Source organism: Pyrus communis, chromosome 7 (genome assembly GCF_963583255.1).
Source record: "Pyrus communis chromosome 7, drPyrComm1.1, whole genome shotgun sequence".
Classification (NCBI taxonomy): Eukaryota; Viridiplantae; Streptophyta; class Magnoliopsida; order Rosales; family Rosaceae; genus Pyrus; species Pyrus communis.
In genome coordinates, this window is record NC_084809.1 from 27704223 (window position 1) to 27724961 (window position 20739).

Consider the following 20739-nt stretch of genomic DNA (forward strand, 5'->3'; position numbering starts at 1 on the left):
AATCATATTTATGCGATCCAAATTATCTGTTACCGAAAGATCACCCTTCTTTGTCTGCAGTAATTCATTCCTCAAAAATAAAATCCTATTTTGTGAAGAAGAAGCATACCGTTGCTCGAGCACTTCCCAGGTTGCTTTAGCACTTCTCTTGTGGCCACAACAAACAAAACCGATGCAGTAAGTGAGCCATTGATCCAACTTAGGATCATTTGATCCTGCTACATCTAGGAGATATAGGCAGGATTAACAGTTGCCACACCAGGCATGTGCTTCGGGGGACACACCAGAGTGCCATCAACATACCCCATTAAATCTCGACGGTTGAGAATAGGAAGGATTTGGGCCAACCACAATAGGTAGTTGGTCCTGTTTAGCTTAATGTTTACCATAGTAGTCATGGAGGAAAAAGGATGGGTGAGATTGTTTGGGGAAACGGGATTGAATGGTTAAGAAGAAGCACCATTGTTTTCAGCCATTGGAAGCGAGGAAAAAAAAAAACAAGGATCATTGTCATTAGATGGTAAGGCTCAATACCATGTAAACTTAAGAACACAGAGATTTCACTTCAGTTGCATACACCTTGAATACGTGGGATGCATGTATTTATAACCACTTACAGATTACAATCAGGGTTTGAATTAACCCTACTTACATAGAAGTTCAAAATTCAAAAGATACAAACTAAAATCTACAAAGATTATAACTGGTTTCAGTTAGAGGAATAATTCAAAAGGAATTCCTATAAACAAGGAGAATCATCAATAAGGAGGAATGTTTGGTGTGTGGAGGACACTCGGAATTAGTCGAACATGTCGTCAGGGATTGCCCTTTAGTAGCTGCAGTTTGGTTTGCAGCCCTGGGCCTACATGTGCATCAAGTTCATGAACTTAATTTGAAGGCATGGGTGTCACAGACGGCCTTGACCCTCCCCTATCGTGTTGGAGCTTGTAGAAGGTACGGAACGACCTGATATGAAGAGGAGTTAAGAGTGCACCAAGGGAGGTGGGGCTGCGAGTAGAGGAGTGGATGGTTGCTTTCCAGCAGTTTCATAAACAACCAAAGGTATCACGGTCTTATGACCGATAAAAATGGAGTCCTCCACCCTTGGAGTTATTAAAGTGTAATTTCGATGGCTTGGTAAAAAAAACTCAAGCAAGGGTGGTGTTGGAGTCGTCATTTGGGATCACAATGGAAATTTTTTAGTTGGGTTCTCGGCTTCTGTTGATCACGCTACATCTCCTCTTCAGGTGGAATTTTTGGCAGCTGGAAGGGCTGTATTGTTCATGTTGGAAATATTTCCAGATGGGAGGCCTTTTTGTTTTGAAAGAGATTCTGCAATAGCTTTGGCAGCTATGCAACATCGGGGTGTAGATACATTAAACATGGGGCCTTTAATTAATGACATCAATCATTTTCTAGGTTCCCTTCATCAGACAATGTTACTGCATGTTCGTCGGGATGCAAATCAAGTAGCGGATAAACTCATGTGTGCTGGACTTGGATGTGTGGCTGAGATGCTTTGGTGTGGATACCCACCAATTTTAGTCCAAGATGCTTCAACTGAGGGTGTTACTTAATTAATTTGTGATGATTGTATTGTATGTAGGATGGTTATATTGTTAATTATGCGGAACATTCTTTTCCTTTTGTCCGGATTGAAATTCTCGGCAAGGTTTTATTGAAGTCCATAGTGCACCCCATCCTCCATATTGATGTACATATTTGCCTTATTTCAATAAAAATTGTACTTCTCTCTAAAAAAAAAAATTAAAAAAAGAAAACTTTACAAACATAGGGCCTCATAAAAAATTTCCTGAAATTGGCTTGTAATAAGAGATTAAATTTACATCAGATATGGAGTTCGAATACCCTCTCTTCAATATAATTTTTATAAATAATAATAATAAAAAAATCATATTGTTGAGTGTAGGAGCAATGAATTATGAACAACCCAGCTAATTTGTTGGTTGGAGGAGTCGAACTCAAGACACCGACGTGAAACCAATAAGCCGCTATCACCGCTGCATCTGACGAACCCTAATCCCTAAAACCCTAAACCCCTCGCCCCCAATTTCTGAACTCGCAGAACCGATAGCTATATATAGTCCCCAAAATCTCAACTTTTACAAAAGAACGATTCTCCAACTTGGACATTTCATCAGCAATGGCCATGGAGCTGGAAGAAGCAGAGGGGAAGACTGTTGTGCCTTCTGACGGACCCAGATGGGACTCCATTAGGAAGCTCCGTCTACCTTCCTCTGAACACTGAGCCGCAACACCTTCAACAAATCGTCAATCAGCTTCTTAAAAATGTATAATCATTTTTTACTACTTTACAAATTTTGCATCGTGCTGTTAATTTTTTGTACTTCCCCTCATTAAAGTTGCAGAATTTCAATTTGTAATTTAAATTTTGTATGAAAAACTGAAGAAGCATGTCTCTTGGGCTGATGGGATTGTAGCAATTTACGTTTTGATCGCAAAAATATAATTTTGTATGGTACGAATAGTTGAACACAACTAACAATAGTGGGTGCTGACTTTTGAAATTTACAAAATTTTCGTGGGCGTTATTATATATAAATTTGAATCTTTGAATCCCTGTATGAGTATGTTTTTCCAAATTTAGCATATTTTAGCAAGAAGTGATTTGCGATATTTTTTTGGATCCTGCTTCATGTGTTGTGGTTTTCCACGCTCATGCAAGTAATGAAGTCTGTGTTTCGGGTTCGTTCAGGAGGATAGGGTACCTTATGCTTTCTATATACAAGATCAGGAACTTCTTGAGTCACTTGGAAAATATGCAGAGAAGAAGAAAAGTGAGTTAGATATTGGCAAAATTTTTAGTCAGCATTTCAGCTGCCATGATTGTGTATATCTTAAACAACGGCAACTGAAAGATTTTGGGGCCGCTTTTTCATTTGATACTCTTTTCTGGTGAAAAACCTTGGCAGTTTCTGTGGAGAAGGTACTCAACATAGTTTATCAACCACAAGCTGTTTTCCGAATTCGTCCTGTTCATCATTGTTCGGCAACAATTGCTGGTAATTTATGCTATCAACCTTTTCTGGATTGGCTCACAGAATGCCAATTTTGGCTACTACTATGCCGTTGAGAATATAATTTTGTTTATTATTGTATCAAAGCTATGTTTTGTCACTATAGGTCACAAAGAAGCTGTAGTCTCAGTTGCTTTTAGTCCTGATGGCCAACAGTTGGCTAGCGGTTCTGGTGATACAACTGTCCGACTATGGGACCTTAATACTCAGACGCCATTGCACACATGTACAGGTTCAGAGTCGAAGTTTTATTTCACATTCCTAGTTTTTATACCTTTTGAACATTACATTATGTTTGTACACTACGAAAACTTTGAAAAGTAATATGAAACAGCGGATAAAATTTTCATATAAAAAAAAAAAGGAAAAAGAATTACAGATGATTTGGATATCTGAGAACACTTTTCTGGATTACAGTAGGGATTAGGGATTGATAATGCAATTACTTATAGTTAGGCTTTGTCACATAGACTGTAGTTCATATCCTTGCTGTGGTGCGCTGCATACTTAGTGAGAATAAAGTTCTTTCAATTTTTTTTTTCTTTTAACTCTTTTTTCACTTGACGGTTCACATTAGATTAAAGTTTATTACATTTTATGAGTTATAAGTTTCAAACTTTTTTCCCATAAAAATAATAAATTATAAGTTAAGAGGGTAGTCATTCTCATAACTTGTCGTTCTATTACTTGCACTAACAGTGGACCTTGTTTTATTAAGGACATAAGAATTGGGTCCTATCTATTGCATGGTCACCTGATGGTAAGCATCTTGTTAGTGGCAGCAAGTCTGGAGAACTTCAATGTTGGGATCCACAGACAGGGAAGCCATCAGGCAATCCACTTGTTGTATGTCTCTATGCTTCAATCACTGATCATTATAAACTTCTCTGTTGTTTGTTTCACATTGTAATCTGTTGCTTGTGATGCATATATGGAGAAACTCTTCTACATTCAGGAACTTGCTATACTTAAATGCTCAAAAGCTAAACTAACAGGAATACATGCCTTATCTTTTTCTCTGTGCATGTTATAAAGTAATGAGTTCCAATTCCCATAAAGAGTGAAGCAAAGAGTGCCAGTATACTTTTTTAATACATAATAAATACCCTGTAACATATTGTCATTTGTAATTAATGGTTTTATGTGTCATGAATTTTGACATCTTTATAACATGAAAGTTGACATCTTCTGCCTTGGGTTTGGATGTAGAAATTTACTATTTGAAATTTAGATTAAATCAACATATAAGGCTGTCTGTATGCCCATTTAGGGTCCATCAACATGATGCCATGATGACAACTATATGAGAACAACTAAATAAAGAAGAGGGTTCCTGAAAATTGCCTTTTCCTTGACAATCCCTTACTGGGAAGTATGTGTTTTCTATGATAATTGTTTGATGAAAGTATTATTTTATTCATTTGTTAGGGCCACAAGAAATGGATTACTGGAATTTCTCGGGAACCAGTCCACCTTAGCGCTCTGTGTTGACGCTTTGTAAGTGCTAGCAAGGATGGCGATGCACGCATATGGGATGTTACATTGAGGAAATCTGTTATATGTCTTAGTGGCCACACCCTTGCAGTAACTTGTGTTAAATGGGGTGGAGATGGTGTCATATATACAGGGTATATTATTTTTCCTATTTCTTTCAATAAAACTAAATGAAATATTTGTTAGTTATGTTCAACATGTTTATACGAATTACATAGACTTTTTGGATAATAATGATGTTCATCAATTTAAATGTTCCACTTACGCATACATCCATTTACACCTTGTTCCCTTGTGTTGTAAGAAGACCTTGAATTTTCTTATAATTCTAGATCTTGTCAATAGCCTTTCTCTAAACCCCTTCTACTTAGAAACAAAAGAAAACTGATTGGATGCCCTTGAAAAGATTATTGACATTCTTTATTTGAAAAGAATTGTTGGCCAAGACTTCTGAGACAATACAAGTAGCTCTTATATTTTCGATATCATTGAGCTGAAGTTGGCTACAGATTTATAACAACTATCTCTATCTTAACTGTCACAGCTCCCAGGATTGTACTATCAAAGTATGGGAGACCACTCAAGGAAAACTAATTCGTGAACTGAAGGTAGGTATTACATCTAGAGGTCGTGCTAGTCTGGAACCTCTTTTTTTTGCATCATTGCTCATTCCCTTTGTAAATATGTAATTTAGTTATTGACATTGTGATCACCTCATTTATTTTCCTCTCCAGTCAGTTGTTTGGTGTAGTCTCATGTCATAGTTTTCTTGTAAATTGTTGTTTATTGTCCATACCCTATAACTTATTTCTATATGCTTTATTGTTATGTGTGGATGTGTTAATTTCGTAGATGTTTTAGATACTGATAAGTGCTTCTTGACTTAAATATAGTGGTTTTCTTTTACGGATTTTAACTCCATCTCATCTTTCAGGCCTTTCTTTGTGAGGGCATATAGACTATTCGTATTCCTTATTTTGTTTATCAATCGTTTTCTGGATTTCTTAGTGTGCGTCTTTTTTATTAGTAATTTGAATTTCTAATTCTAGTTTATAATTTGGTAATTCGATTGTTCTGTTGTTCGTTATACCCTTTAAGTCACTGATGGTTAGTAATATGCTTATTTGTCTAATTTAATATGCCTTGTCCGTGGAATGGTGCTTGTTGACGCTCTTGCATCTTAATATCTGTATTTTACATTTCATGACCTTTGATATTTTGTATGGTTTGTTTAGGGTCACGGTCATTGGGTTAACTCTCTTACATTTAGTACTGAATATGTTCTTCGTACTGGAGCATTTGATCACACTGGCAAGCAATATTTGTCTCCAGAGGAAATGAAGAAGGTAATTGTTTATCATCTGCTTTAGTTGTTGCATTAATCTTGTTTGGTTTGATATTGTTTATTTTGTTCAGGTCTCATATGTTTCATTTATAACGAGTAATTTGGTTTTATATTTTTTTCATAGCGATACTTTAGTATCAAAAGAGAACAAATTCGGTACCCCTTTCACTAATTTTAAGGATTCAGGCCTGCCACTCAGGCATTTGTTTTTATCTTTGACATTAATGTTGGGGAGGACAAGATCTGTTTTCTTTGAGAAATGTTTCCTTTGAATCTCCGTATTGCATTCTTTTTCAATTGGGAACTGCAAGGTCTTGACCTTTGATTGAACAATCTTATGGTGGAATACTAGTTTTGAAGAAGTGTATACTATGGATTTTACGGTGCTGATTCTTTCAGAACTCACTAAAGCTTGAAGACAGATTTTTTGAAGCTTTTCTTTTGAGAGTTTTAATAACATTGATTGCCACATGTCAGTGTTGTGATTAGGTTACAGTTAGCTGACTAAAAGTGATAACCTCTCCTGATATATGCTCTCTCTCTCTCTCTCTCTCTCTCTCTCTCTCTCTCTCTGTGTCTCCACCACTATTCCCCATCCATGAAACTAATTATATTTTCAATTTCTGACATATAGGCAGCTTTGGAAAGATATAACAAAATGAAAGGCAATGCCCCTGAAAGATTGGTTTCTGAATCTGATGATTTTACAATGTTTCTATGGGAACCTTTTGTCAGCAAACAACCTAAAACTTGCATGACAGGTCACCAACAGGTAAAATATTTTTGAATGCTATGCTCGGTTGTTAACTGTAGTCCAAGTTCCTGATAATTTTTATTTGGATTGCAATGCTACCTTAATTTTTCAATTTGTGTTTCTGTATCAATTTGCTTATGAGTTATGACTTAAAATAATCTTGTTTGTCAGCTTACCTGAGTTTTTTTCGTTAATGAAGGCTTACTTAAGTTCCATTCCTCTTTTTGGGGTGTCAAATTTTAGCTTTAGGCGTGGTCTGACAGTTACATCTTCTTTGTTTGTAAATCATAATGGTCCATCCTCCTAACTCTCCTGTGGTGAGTTACTATACAATCATTGAGAGTTAGCTACTTGGGCCATGAATTTAGGATTCCATCCTTTGAAAAGATTTCAATGATGAACTGTCAACTTTTAACCTCCTGAGAAGAATGTTATCCTTGATGCTCACATATTCAGTGCTTCATCCCAGTTCCCATCCCACACTTGTAAAGTTGAGTCTTTTTAAACTGCATTTTACGTGAATTTAGTTGGTTAAATGAAAGGCAAATCTTACATTGTTTTAAAGCATTTCCTGCAGGGTCTGCAGCTATCTATACATTATTATGTTTTAGCCAGTTGTGAGAGCTTTTTTATTGGTCAAATTGTGAGAGCTTGTTTGGTAACATATTTCTGTTTTTTTTTTTTGGGCAAACATATTTTTCATTATTATGGAACACGAAGCTATTTTCTGAGGAACCAAACATGCAATTTCTTTTATTCCTCACCGCCTCTTACTACAACTTAAAAAACATGCCAATCAACAGACTATTGATTTCATCTTTAGTTCTGCAAGTTAATTCGGATCAATTTTCCAATTTTCATCTTTCAGTCAGATGTTTTATTTCATAGTGGATGAACTGATGCAATTTTGAGTCACCAAAATACGCACAATGCATCTATGTTGCAGCACAAGCCTTAAACTTAGAGCTATAATTACTGTAGTTGGAGGTTTTTTTCATTTAAGCTTTATAATGGATCTATGAAAATGTTTTCTTGGTATCAGTTTGTAAACCACGTCTGCTTTTCACCTGATGGGCAATGGATAGCAAGTACCTCATTTGATAGGTCTGTCAAGTTATGGAACGGTACTACTGGAAAATTTGTTGCAGCTTTGCGAGGCCATGTTGGACCTGTCTACCAGATCAGGTCTGAATTGATATCAATTCTTTCTGTTTTTCGAATGCTTATGTTGTATGGCTAATTATTACATGTTGCCTCACAGCTGGTCGGCAGACAGTAGGCTACATTTAAGTGGCAGCAAAGATTCAACTCTCAAGGTAAACCATTTACTGGTTATGAACTTTTTATTGTTTGGTGGTGATAAGGATTCCTATTAAAAAGAGTGAGACTGTAAGATTTCACATTGCATTAGAAACACGTCACGAAATGTAATGTGGTGTAAGTGGAAAAAATAATTGACATGTGGTTTCTTCGTATTTTGATAATTCTCCATGTCACGAAAAGAATCATCTCAAATTTTACTAATGGTTTAAATCCCAGTTCTGGTAAACTAGATATTAGTTTCCATATGACGTTCAAATAACTTGAGTTTGATACCAAACCCTATCAACCCCTGATATTGTTTTCATACATCCAAAAAATAAAATGTTATCTTTTAATTTCTGTTAATGATTTCACCACTGCAAGGCAGATTATTAGCTTTGACCTGGTAGTTTGTGGTTATGTACATTGGTATAACCTTGATTTCTATTTTCAGTTTCCTGATTACTGAATATTTCCATCACGTATGAACACCAATTTTTGAGCAACTAACTTCAGATTCCTTACGCTTGTTTTGTTATTGTGTACCTTTGCCTGCGTGCTATGCCCTTTTTGGTTGTGGTGGAGTTTTTTGGGATTGATTCTTTTCTTTCAATCATATAGGTTTGGGATATCAGGGCACGGGCACTAAAACAAGACCTTCCAGGTCATGCAGATGAGGTATATATTTTCCCTTCACCTCAAAGGCACTGATACACTGTTTCGGTTACTGAAGCATGCTTGGAGGAGGATGGAAACATAGAGATATAGGAAGATTCCCAAAAACAGATACCAATTCCAAACTGTAGGAAGACATCAACTAAATCATTGACCCTAACGTACATCAATGCATGTGTACTTACGCAAGTCTTCTAATTGTACTCCTCTGAATATTCACAAAGACAAGTTGGGCTACTTTGAGGGAACCCAAGGCCTCCTGTGTTTTATTGTCTGCTGGCCTTTATATTCATTTCACCTGTTATGTAAGGACACAGCAGTTAATGCCACGAATGAAGGAAGATAAATGCACCCGTGATAAGATTTATGCACAGAGTAAACGTGCCCTCTTTATATTGACCTATGGTAAGACCCATTTTTGAATGTTGAATTTGTTTTTGAAAGGTTTTTTGCTGTCGATTGGAGTCCAGATGGTGGGGAAGGTTGCTTCTGGTGGTAAGGATAGAGTTCTGAAGCTATGGATGGGCTAGATTAATGGTAGGCCGTAGTATGAGCAACTACATGATTGAAATACACAATGGTAGTAATTGTGCGTTGAAGTATTTGGCACCGTATACATAATGTATAATATACGACTACAGGGATACGAACAAGGATTTGGGAATCTAAGTATCAGTCACAAGAAAGGTTGACATGAAAAGCTCCTAAATCAGCATTAAAGTTTTTGATGCATTGGGTGCAAGCATTCTGCTTGGTTGAGCATTTTCGGAGCTGTCTGATGTGGACTAGCTAGGCAGCTAAGTTTTCTTCATTAGAGTTGTGCCATAAAGTAGTTTATATATTTCTTTCCTGAACTAATATTTGTTTTTGGTTATATTGGAGGGAAACGAACCCTGAACTAATATTTTACGTTCGTACTCTGGAAATGTATACCTGCAGCTGATTCCTGTCTTCTGCTGTCATGCCAATAGATGCTTATCTCATTTTGTAGCTCTCATGCTCGATTCGATGCTCATTTTTGTTGAAATAATAACTCTCGCTAAAACTGAAAAATAAAAAGAAAGTGCAATTAGTAATTACATGCAACATGAATTTTGTTGTTTCTTACATACGCATCAAGAATATTAGGTGCGGGAGATTTGAAAGGGATAAGGTGGCGGCGACTGTAAGAAGGCTTCTGCAGTGAGGAGAAAGGGTGGGCTGGATTGGTTTTTTGCGGGGCTTTGGTGGCTGTAGCCCGTCACGGTGGGAAATCTAGAACTTGGCTGCTGTTCCGTGGTGGAGATGATGCCGGAATAATTTGAAGACAATAGGGCCTCACAGTCGCCGGCGAATTTTACCGCCGAGCAACTAGATATGAGGGGCTTGAGATTGGGGGCTCCGGCAAATTATAGAGTATTTGTGCCACAGACAGGCCACAAAGATTTTCGCCGTCGCATCATATGTATCAGTTAGCTTGCATTTTATTATATATTTTAAATAAAAGCGGGGCAGTATCCCGATCACCATCACCAATACCAAAATTGAATAATGAAGTACAAAAGACTACCTCAACTATTGATGTCGCAATATTTTCATACCTCATCTTTTAACATTGACAATGTTATACCTCATATTTAGAATTTGGTCTAATGTTATACCTTCCGTTACTTGGCCATTTACTTTTCAGTTAAATGCTGACGTGGCTTGATTTGGGATCCATTTTCTATTAAAAAATCATTAAAATATTATTAAAAACTAAAAAAAATTATTAAATATTTTTAAAATAATAAAGAAAAGTATTAAACAAAAAAAAAATCCCTCTGTTCGTCACACCCCCCTCTCTCTCTCTCGCCATCTTCATCTTCTTCCCTGCTTAATCTTCAAGCAAAAAAAAAAAAAAAAAAAAATTTGAAAACCCATTAACCCCCTAACCCACCCCCCCCCCCCCCGCCCCCCTCGAGGGAAGAAGAAGAAGAAGAAGGATAAAAATAAAAAAAATCCCAAACCCAACGCAGTCCCCCCCCCCCCCCCCCCCGGGGAAAAAAAAAAAAAACACAACCCCCTGCAACCTAGAAAGAAGGAGGAAGAAGAAGAAGAAGGAAAAAAAAAAAAACAAAATATCCAAAGCGAACCTAGTTCATCTTCCCCCCCCCCCCCCCCCCAAAAAAAAAACAAACTCAACCCCTTGCCGCCAAATCCACCACTCTCAACCATTCTCCACATCCTCTTCTGCACCCATCTTCACGCCGACAGGTTCTGGGTTTTTTTGTTTTTTTTTTGGGTTGTAGGAGGGAGAATAGGGGGTGGGTGTGGGGGGTGGTGGGGAGGGGGGAAGACAAACTGAGGGTGGGTGCGGGGGGAAGACAAATTGGAATTTTTTTATTTTTTAGGGGTTGCAGGTGTGGGGAAGAAGATGAAGATGGGGGAGAAGAGAAAGGAGGGGGGGAGGGGGAGGGACATCCATTCTCCACTTCCTCTTCCACACCCATCCTCCACCTTCTCCGCGCACCCATTTTCCCGCCGACGGGATCTGAGTTTTTTTTTTCTAGGTTGCAGGAGGGAGAAGAGGGGGGTGGTGGGGGGGGGGGGGGGTGGTGGGGAGGGGGGAAGACAAACTGAGGGTGGGTGTGGGGGGAAGACAAATTGGAATTTTTTTTTTTTTTTTTTTTTTTTTGTTGCGGTGGGGTTGCAGGTGGGGGGAAGAAGATGAAGATGGGGGAGAAGAGAGAGGAGGGGGGGAGGGGGAGGGACGAACTGAGGGTTGTTTTTTTTTTTTCCTTACTTTTCTTTATGATTTTAATATTTAAAAAATATTGAATAAAGTTTTTTAGTTTTTAATAATATTTTAATGATTTTTAATAGAAAGTGGGCCCTGAATCAAGCCACGTCAGCATTTAATTGAAAAGTAAACGGTTGAGTAACGAAAGGTATAACATCGGACCAAATTCTAAAGATGAGGTATGACATTGTCAATTTTAAAAGATGAGGTATGAGAGTGTCGTGACACCAATAGTTGAAGTAGTTTTTTGTACTTTACCCTTGAATAATTATCTACCCCGCAGTTACCCATATCCATTAAATACTCGAATTTTCATCTTAAAATTTTCCCTATTTGGTGCAGTTACTCGCGGGAAGCGATTTTGGCTGTTAAATTGTCATCCGTACATTTAATTTTCCAAAACACTTTGTATTAACATTGACCACCTTAATGCCCTGCTCACGCTACTAAGCTCGGCATTAAGGTGGTTGATGGAAGTGGAGCTCGACCCAGGTGGGTAAAAGTGTTTGAAATCTGTTCACAAACCATCGTATGGGGTGTGAGGTCGCATTAAGCACGCTCTGATACCACATTTCAAACAATCTAAAGCTTCATACCGATGAATGATCAAGTACACATAACCATATCGCGTGTAATCTTTAATCAAAGTTAGAAAATAAGAGGCGCCATGATGGGCCTTCACACTTATTGGTCCACAGATGTAGAGTGGATTAACTCTAACGGTTGAGTAGCTTGAACAACCTTTCCAAAAGGCTTTCTAACTGTTTTGCCAGCTAAATAAGGCTCACATACAGGCTGATTGACAATAGTGAGTGACACCAACAAGCCTTCTCTAACTAACCTTGTCATTATATCTTGCCCTATATACCCTAGTCTAGCATGCCATGTTTCAGAATTAACATGTTTAATAATAGTTACTAAAGAAGTAGAAGAGCAAGAATCAATCAAATCTAAGCAAATAAAATCATTCTTTATTGAACCATATCCAATATGGGTAAAACCCAATATGGGTAATTTGCATCCTTGGGATTGTGCTGGATTTGTTCATAATCAATCACATAAGTTTGGAAAGTTGGGTCTTAGAGCAAATAAACATATCTTTATAAGATATTGTGAAAACTCGAAAGGTTATGTGATGTATGGTGAACATCTAGTTGGAGGGAGAACCGAGATTGATTCACGTGATGTGGAATTCATAGAGAATGACTTCCCAAAACTTAGTGATACTGTCAAAAACCTTGATCTCCATGAGTTAGGGAAAGATGAAGAACTCGTAACATCTTCGAGCGAAGGAGGATAATTAATTTCCAATCTAATGGTCATTGAATATGATGTAGGAGGACTTGATCCGGGTGAGAGTACACAACCTAGTGGGTGTAATGTATCCATAAACACTCAAGAGAATACGCCCAATGATGGGAGCGTACCCTCTGAAATTGAAGGTCACATAGTTCGAATAAGCAAGAGAGGCCACATTCCCAAATGTCATTTTGAGGTTGATGAAGAGACCTACATTTGCATACCTTCAGAGGAACACGAACCTTTTTCTTACAAAGAAGTGTTGTCTTCAGCGGCCAAAGAAAAGTGAATAACTGTAATGGAGGAAAAGATGAGCTCCATGGACAAAAGTACTATCTGGGAGTTAGTTGACATTCCGCCTGGGCATCGAAACAAGTGGGTTTTAAAAATCAAACACACGACGGATGGTTCAATTGACAAATATAAGGCACACATTGTGGTGAAAGGATACACTCAACAATTGGGTGTAGACTATGAAGAAACATTCTCCCCTGTGGTGAGGTTTGCCTCTATTCGCCTTATTTTAGCTATTGTTGCTCAACTAGATTTGGAACTTTACCAAATGGATGTTAAGACAACATTTCTCAATGGAGAACTAGAAGAGGAGATATACATGGATCAATTTCTTGGCTTCGAGGCCAAGCGACAAGAACGCAAAGTTTACCGCCTAAAATGTTCCATATATGGCCTCAAGCAAGCGTGTAGACAGTGGAACATTAGATTCCACAATTCAATCACTTCATTTGGTATTAAGATGATTGAGGAAGACCACTGTGAGTATCTTAAGAAATCTGGGAAAAGTATTATCATACTTTCTCAGTATGTTGACGACATCCTAATAGCAGGAAATGACAAAACCTCCATAGAAACCACGAAAGCGTGGTTGTCATCCCATTTTGAGATGACATATATGGGTGAAGCACATTATGCGCTTGGAGTTAAAATCACAAGAGATCAATCAAGGAAAGTTCTAAGTTTGTCTCAAAAGACTTACATTAAGAAGGTACTTGAATGATTTAAGATGGAGAACTCCAAACCCATAAACACTCCTATGGAAAGAGGCACGATATTGTCCTTAGAACTGTGTCCAAAGACTAAGAAAGAGAAAGAACAAGCGGCAAACGTCCCATAAGCCTCTGCAGTAGGAAGTCTGATGTATGTGATGCTTTGCACGCGTCCGGACATTTGCCATGTCGTGGGCATGGTAAGCTACTATCAAAGTAATCCTAGACAAGCTTAATGGCAAGCCGTCAAGAAGGTTATGAGATACCTGCAAAGAACAAAAGATTTAGCCATATGTTACCAAGGAACGGATATGAAGTTGAGAAGATATAGTGATACAGAGAGCAAGCGATATAGATGAACGCAAATCCACCTTAGGTTATGCTTTTGTCCTTGGAGGTGGAATTGTTTCTTAGTGTAGCAAGAAGCAAACTTGTATTGCTCTGTCCACAATGAAGTCAGAATATGTTACCATTGGATCAGCTGTTCAAGAAGCTGTTTGGCTTAAGAGGTTTCTACGACAGATGGGAGTTAAGGCTTATGCTCAAGAAGCTGTACTTGTCTACTGTGATAGTACTTCGGCCTTAGCATACACTAAAGATCTTAAATATCATGGCAAATCTAAGAACATAGATATACGATATCATTTCTTTAGGAACAAGGTTACCAAGGTTGAAGTAGTGTTGAAACATCTCGACCAGCAATATGCTCGCTGATCCTATGACTAAATCCATGATTAGAAACTCGTTTCTAACTCATGTAAAGAATATGGGTTTATGTAGGGTTTGATGTGTTTTTCTTTTGTATTTGACTTTATTATTGAATAAAAAGGCATTGAAGTTTTTCATTTCATATTTATTTATTTTTGAAATGATTGTTCACACATCTTTATGAGTGTCACCAAGCTAGAATCGGTTTTTCACACGAACGATTCACCTTGACGCTGAGATAACGAATAGGATGAGACATTTGTGTCCTCAATGCATTGGACTGCAAGACCGGACACGTGTATGTTGAACGTACCAATATGCACAAGGTAAACATCACCTTAGAAATGTCTAAGATGAAACTTAACAGAAATCGAACATGAGATTTGTTTCATGCTAAAGCTTGTAAAGCAGGATATGAGTATCTAAGTGGGCGTCTAGAAGGCGACTAGGCTAGAAGACTTAGGTTAGGCGCTTGTGTAACGACTAGACTAAGATTCGTATGGTGTCCAATGGACATGTGACACACTCATTCAAATAAGGGTACACCATAACATACAAATCATATTGTATGTGCTATAACCGACTGAAAGTGGGAGTGATAAATTGATCCCTGCTTCAATCACTGTGTGAACCACAAGGAATCTATACGATTCCACCTTTATGCCTTTTGAACTAAAGTCTATGTTAGAAAGATAAGGTTTAATGATCGCTACTTTAGCACGTTTATCTAAGACGGTCAAGTTAGCTACTATCCAAAGAGACGTGTCTAGGCAAGCAGTTAAATCTAATTAGACTGACATGAGAGCTTAAGGAAGACAATTCGAAGATAACACCATGTCATGTGATTCATTAGCTGTGCGGCGTCTTTTGATATTTGTTACCAAACTAAGACAAGGATACATGATAATTGTAAGATATGACATTGTTTTCTATTTCATAACGAGGGATAAAGAATGTCAAGTTTGGTGTGTGACAAACAGTTTGGGGCATAAAGCGATGAACATCCGAGTGATGCACTGTTGTTAGTGTAGTGATAGCTTAATGGCAGTGCTTGTGGTTATGTACGTTCTTTCTAGAGAGGTCGCGCATCCCATTTCCTGTATGAGGAGATAGACTAGAATGGATGTGAACTAAGTGTGTTGATTGAGACTATGCCACACCCTATGTGGGAGAGAGGGAGATGTATGATTATCTTATGGGATAAATAAATATCAAAGGATATTCCACCCACATGAGGATATTAACCTTCTAATTATCTATGTGATAATTAGATGAAAATCAAGAGATATTCATATTAGAATATACTTGGGATTTTGATGGGCTTTTCAGTCTTTGTACATTGTTCCCAACCACTATATAAGGAAACTTTGGGGAAGAGAGAAAACACAAGAAACACAAGTTTTTCCACAGTTCAAATATTCTAGTTAGGTCTTTAGATCTATCATTTTCAGCTCTAGGTCTTGGGAGACAAAAACCAAGGGGCAACTTGACATATCATAGCCAACCCAATGACCTACGAGGTTTTAGACGTGCATGGAGGGTCAATGCAGTTGTTCGTGTTTGTAGGAGCGTGTTGAGATTCAAGTTTCCACATAAAAGGTACACACATCCTTTCAAATTTATTTATAGTCTTCCAACACTTTGTATATGGTATCAAAATCACTCATGAAACACGTTCTAGAAATTTGAGAATGGATACAAATGAGTTTCTTGAAGTGGGGCCTCTTAATTGCAAACCAAGTAATATGAATGATTGTTTATACCTCCATAAATAGAGGACGAATTATAGAAGAAAACAAGAGTGAAATACATTACAAAATCTCCAACAATTATTAGGAAAAAATAGCCTTCTACTACGTCCACCTTTTCATTGGAAAACCAAAGTACTAAGAACAATTTTATGCAAATTTTGTTCTTGGTATAAACTTTAGTGTTTCTTATTATCTCTCGTGTTGGGGTTTGTCTTAGGAATGTGCAAAATTTTGACAAACAATAGGTGTAAGGCCGAGTTTCATTGTATTCATATGCTTATTCACATATCCTTAGTACACTAGATGTGGAGGCGAATAAAGTCTAAAAGATGGCGTAGTTACTACATGCTTTGAAGCAATATTTCATCATTTATCATAACTATAACCCACATGTTACAAAATTCCTCCATCAGTAGTTTGGTGAGAATCAGTTTGTGAGTTCGAGAGATTTAAAAAATTGCTGTAATTAAGTGAAGGTGACATGTGTTATTCATTTAGACCTTCATGAGTAAAAGCGTTACGAATATTTAATTGACGAAGAGACAAACCTTGAGTAGCAACAATGACACTCCATTATATGTACAACTCTACAATTTTCTTCAAATAATTAAAAGATAATGAAAATTAGAACAAAAACATTTACACCTAACCATGACCATCAACATACCCGTTTTCGCTGTCATAGTTCACGTACGTGCATGTTTGGTAATGCTTTCTAAAACTAACCTTCAAAAGTTGTCATAAATATGAAAATTAACAGCCCGTTGGTTTAGATTTTTAAAGGGTATTTTCAAATTTCCGACGTTCCAAATTTAAATCTCCCTCCCATCAATATCGTTCACTAAAAAAAATCGAAAAACATTAAACAACTATTTTTTAATTTCACCATTTCCTTCTCTTTTAAATGCTTACTTTTAGAATTCTTGCCCCTCCACGGAAATCTGCTTCTTGCACAGATTTTTCTCCATAGAATCACTTCAACATTTTCCTCTTGCACTGCGCTTAGACATGCAACTTTCCACTAAAAGAAAATAAGTTTTTCACCTCTCTCTAATGGTAATAATTTTTCTTTTTAGCTAATTACAAATACCGACACAGTGAAAGAATGAAGTAAATGAAAAACAGCAGCTAGCTACTGCACACCCAGTGTATATAAAGAAAAGAAAACCCTAAGAACTCAAACTCTATATAAAAAAAAAATACTCTAGAAGCAGCCGAAGCCACCATCCATTAGAACAACAAACCCCTATATCGGCTCTGAGAACAAAAACACGATACAAAGGATGAACCTTTCTCTTTGATTTGCAGCGAATTTCAAATGAAGCTAAGGAATGGTTTTAGGGATCTTTGATTCACGCATTTGTTTGGGTTCAAATGTTGGAATAATTGAATCAGGTATGCTTCTACATCTTGGATATCGATCTGTTTATGTTGCGTTTTGGTGAGCTGGGTTTGTTTGTGCTTACGATATCCAGAATTGTAATCTTGGAATTTGCTTCTTTGAATTCTTTGATTATTCATTTGAGTATTCATCATGTCTACCCGTAAGAATGTAAAAGGGCATAGAAGAGATGCTCAACCTTTGTTGATGAGATCCAGTTTATTAACGGAAGAAATCTTGTTTGACATCCTTGCAAGATTACCCGTGAAATCTCTTTTGCGGTTCAGATGCGTTTACAGATCTTGGAACAATTTAATTATTAGCCCTAGTTTCATAAAAGCCCATCTTAAAACGAATGTCGTGCAAAATTCTTGTGATCATCTACTCATCCACACTGACATGAGCAATTGCTTGTCACTCTTTGATGCTGAAACATTTTCCAAGCGTTTGGATTTAGAGCTTCCTGGTCATGATTTTGGTTTCGTCGTTCACGGTTCGTGTAATGGATTGGTTTGCATCTCTAATTCTGCATTTATGACCTTGGAGAGTCCGGTATATCAATGGAACCCATCAATATAGCCTTCAACATACAACTGTTTTCGTTCATCTAGGGTTTGGGTTTCATGGTGAGGTTGATGACTATAGGGTTGTGAGGGTTTCGAGGTTTCTATGCAACAAAAGTATCTTTGGGATTGAGGTTTACAATCTTAGACTGAATTGTTGGAGGACAATTACCGCGCTGCCTCCTGTTTCAAATGATGTCAATTTTTTGCAGTTTGCGTGCGTTTTCCTGAACGGAGTTGTCTATTGGATCACAAAGGAGCCATAAACATAGCCCTTCCATCCTTACTTTTGATCTCGGCAGCGAGGTTTTTCAAAAGATTCTGCTTCCTGAGACAACGGTCGAAGTGCCCACTGACGTCGGTATTCAAGTGGTTGAGAACTCAATCTCCTTGTTCTAAGTAAGAACAGACAGACTGCTTGGCTTGTACTGTGACATAAGCGTGTTGGAAGTGAATACTTGGAAAATGATGCAGACAATTATTTTTCCATACTCTAAATTAGCATGGCCATTAGGGATGGAAGCAGATGGCAGACTTCGGCCTGGTTTGGTACTGAGGTGATTCTGAAAAAAGATGGTATAAAAAAAAGCTGGAAGCTGTTTTTGTGTTTGGTAAACATTTAGCTTCAATTTTTTTTCACAATTTTAGGTGAAAAAAGCCAAAAACAAGAAGCTGCAAAACCCAGCTTTGAAAAACCGGTTTTTTTTCACATCTGTTTTACATAAAAGTTTATCAAACACTATAATACTGCTTTTTTTTTTTTTTTTTAAAAGCACTTTTACAAAAAAGTTTACCAAATACTCTGCTACTTTATTTCACAGCTGCTTATTCTCACAACACAACATAAGTGATTTTTTTTCAAATCACAGCAATACCAAACCAGCCATTCATTTGGCTATAAAAGGCGACAATCTAGATCATACACCCAGAATTGGCTTTATTTGATCCCAAGTCTATCGAAATTAGGGTTACTGGAATCGGGTTGAATTGCGAGTACTTAGCCTACGCTGATGTCTAAACTGAGAGCCTAATTTTACTCAACTGAAGTCTAATTTTGACTTTGGTTCCAAGTCACATTATGTACGCATGCATATGTTTGGTAGACTATCTTGAACGCTTCATTAGCAAAATTTAGATTTGGTTTGGTGTTGTGTAATCACGAGTAACATGTTTTAATAAAAAATGAATATTGTCTTGTTGATACATTAATATGGAATCGGATCCCCTCTTGAGCATGGGGACCGGAGCCTCTTGAGCAGCCCATCCGGACTCTAGAAATTTGATCCAACGGCTGTAATTATTATAACTTTTAGAGGGATTCTGTGTTTGTAGCCGTTGAAACAAATTTCAAAGGCCTAGATGGGCTGCTCAGCTGGCTTCGGTCCCTATGCTCAGAAGGGGATCCAGTTCCCATTAATATTACTTAGTAATGTTTTTTGGTCATAATGATACTTTGCATTAATGACAAAAAAATAATACTTATGATTATTTTTATATTACTATTTACGCGTTCCATTTTTAGCAATCTACACCACACATCGAATATTTTCTTTTTCTTTTTTTCAATCGGGAGTTTATGGGGCTAAAAGAAGTAATAATTTAAAATTACAAACCATAGTTTAACTTCAAAATCGTGAGTTTATGTTGGTGACTGAAATACACATTCACAATGTAAGCAATCCAAAGAAAGTTCGAACTTCATTAAAGAGAAATGTTCAGGCAAAACCCCAAAAGCAAGAGATGATGCAACAAAGTCAATACACAATTTCCAAAACGAAAAAAAAATTAAATAAAAAGACATAAGCGTGATACTTTAATCTCACTATATCTGAAGTTCAAACCATCTCTGTTCTTCCTCATCTGCTCTACCGTATATAATAATAATAAAAAGTTATAAGCTTAAAGTTTTCAATACTATTAGCAATGTTAGATTTAGGTTTAAATTCAACCTATATTTTAAATTGAGTCCAATTTTAAAATACCTATATCATAAGAATACTATAAAAAATTTCAAGTGAAACATATTTAAGATAGAACTGAATACAACTAATTTTGAAAAGGTATATTACAAGCAAAAAATATCTATAATATAGGTAGCTAAAAATGATTTATCTGTAATATAGGTAAATTGTTGATTTTTTTTTATGATATAGGTATATTAAATAAGTAAAAAGACGGAATACAACATAGTTGATGGGATTAAATCTTATGATTTAGTATATTACATACTTTAAAATTTTCAATGTTATTAAAAACTTAACAAAAAGATAATAGTTATTGGACCTGTTTTAAAAAAAAAAAATGAAATTTTCTAATAATAGCTCACAAAAATAAATATTGTCCACCGTGCACTAAAAACCCAACGGAATGTCATTTTTTCTAATCCCCAACGATCATGCTACAGATCATTGGCGCTTCCACAACCCATATATATGTCACAGTACTGACTCCCACTTACTCTTACAAGGAACAGTTCGTTATACACTGTATTTTATTGCTTCAAGTTTCCATTGCAAACTCACAATTAGACGAGTAAAAGTTAGACTACCATGGAAAGGACCCATCAGTTGGACACTCTAATCCTGGATTACATCACAACAAAGACAGAGTCTGCGAGAAAAGAGTGTTAAAACATATTCTTCC

The 20739-nt window shown here is 36.9% G+C and overlaps 1 pseudogene; it reads left to right on the forward strand.

Moving 5' to 3' along the window:
* Positions 1-1088: 1088 nt before the first annotated feature.
* Positions 1089-9705, forward strand: LOC137740774 (notchless protein homolog; annotated as a pseudogene).
* Positions 9706-20739: the final 11034 nt, after the last annotated feature.